Genomic DNA, 1,927 nt, shown 5'->3' with positions numbered 1-1,927 from the left:
ATTGCCTCGGCCGGGAGTCGAACCCGGATCTCTTGCATTCCGTGCGAGCGTCCTGAGCCTTTAGACTACCGAGACCTTAGCAACACTCTTCGCAATAATCGACATATATAGAGAGAATTACGCATTACTTAGGCTGCGTATTATAAACAACGATTGACAGGATCTAACATTTTCAAACTAAACACATTGAAATCAGCGCCTTATAGATCACAGTAAGATGTTGAACTACTGATTTAATATTTTATTATATTGAAAATAATAATTCCTTTCTGCACAAATTATATATTTCTTTGTATATATGTGTACAAAAGAGCATACATTAAAATAAAAATTGCTTGTTATCACTATTGTAATGATTCATGCATTCATCCGCAAAAAATGCATTATCAAATTTTAGCAAATTTTTCTAACATTTTTCAATAGTGATAATTCAGTAAAAAATTATTGTAATGAATAATAACTCAAATTAAAGTTTAAACATTTTCCTTGTCAGCAAAAATAATCAAAATTGTATTGCAAAAAATGTTTTACAAAATGAGAAATTAAAGAAGCGTTTAAAAATGAAAAAAATTTCTTTTAATTATTGTTTTGTTCAGAAGAGTCGGCTTCCAGGTAATAAAAATGTAGGAGTTCTTAAACTCATCCATTTCAAATCCATACTTTAAACATTTTTCTAACAATTTTTTAAAAATAATTAAGTTATAGTGTTTTCAAAAAAATTTTTATTTGTGTAAAAATTGTTTAACTTGAAAATAAATGATTGTAGAAAGCTTTATTAAAAGAAAAATTAAAGTGTAAACTTTAAATTTTCAGTTTTTTTATTGTTTGAAATGTACTCTCTAAAAGTGAATCAATGATTTCAGTATTACACTTATAATTTATGTAATCATCTGTAAATATTTATTGTTTTTCAGTAAATATATTCACTGATTCATTTTTAAAAAGTACAATACTTATTGCAGTTAGGAAAAAGATTTTGTTTCTTTCCTCATAATATTGAATCAACGATCATTGATTTCATTAAATATGTAGAGAATAATTTAACGAGATAATGAGTTGAAATGTTTATTACGATGTTCTTCTAAATAATTTATGGAATTTACACATGATTAATCTGTGTCGGCTCATAATGGCATTTTCCTTTGTACACAATTAATATCATTTCAGCTTAAAATTCTCTATATTTATTTTTTATTTCTTCGTAATATGATAAAATGTAAATTATTCAATTTTGAGAAGAAATTAGATTTGAGGAAGAAGTGAATAACTCCTTGAAAAATTATTATAATGTTTTAAAAAATAATAAATAAAGTATTAAAAATAAAAATATGTTCTTCAAGAACACATGTAAATTTACTTTATATGTAAATAAAACTGCTATGTCATCTATTAAAAAATATTTCCTATCTCCTATTCCCTATATGCATTTCAAAATGACAGTTAATTAGTTTCAGCAACTTCTCATGGAAGATCCTGTACAATACAAAGTCATATAACAGAGCGTAAATTACTCAAATTACTCTTTTTCTATTTATTTTCTGACTTCTGTGGCGCAAATTCTCATGTAAATACTAGACTTACCCTATAATTTTCTGGTTGTTTAGATATTAAATGTTCCGCACTTATATATATTTTCCTACATTATGCTCTCTTATCGTTAGTAATAATATAATTGTATGTAATTAACGTAAGAAAATGATATAATTAGTATGGTAGTAATAGTATATATAGTTCTTACAGCAACATAATATACGACAGTGAATATTCCTTTCTCGTTGTGTCTTTGTGCTAGCAATCTTCTTAGCATATCTATATATTTGGTAAATATTGTTTCTCAAAACTCAGATATATATATTATTATTATTATTATTAGGCGTCAGGAACTCGAAAGCTCATTGCCGCAAATACCAAATCCCGCCACTGTTCC

At 26.1% G+C, this 1,927-nt stretch overlaps 1 protein-coding gene across 1 annotated transcript in view; it reads left to right on the top strand.

The window, feature by feature from the left end:
- Positions 1–1,763: 1,763 nt before the first annotated feature.
- The window catches only part of LOC108756734, a 9,757-nt gene continuing 9,593 nt past the window's right edge, over positions 1,764–1,927 (top strand). The window contains exon 1 of the mRNA XM_018500758.1: positions 1,764–1,820. The gene's annotated coding sequence lies outside the window, so the exon portion shown is untranslated. The remainder of the gene's footprint in view (positions 1,821–1,927) is intronic.

This window comes from Trachymyrmex septentrionalis, unplaced genomic scaffold, assembly GCF_001594115.1.
Source record: "Trachymyrmex septentrionalis isolate Tsep2-gDNA-1 unplaced genomic scaffold, Tsep1.0 scaffold13, whole genome shotgun sequence".
In the NCBI taxonomy this organism is placed as follows: domain Eukaryota; kingdom Metazoa; phylum Arthropoda; class Insecta; order Hymenoptera; family Formicidae; genus Trachymyrmex; species Trachymyrmex septentrionalis.
This window is presented reverse-complemented; position numbering and strand designations above follow the sequence as displayed.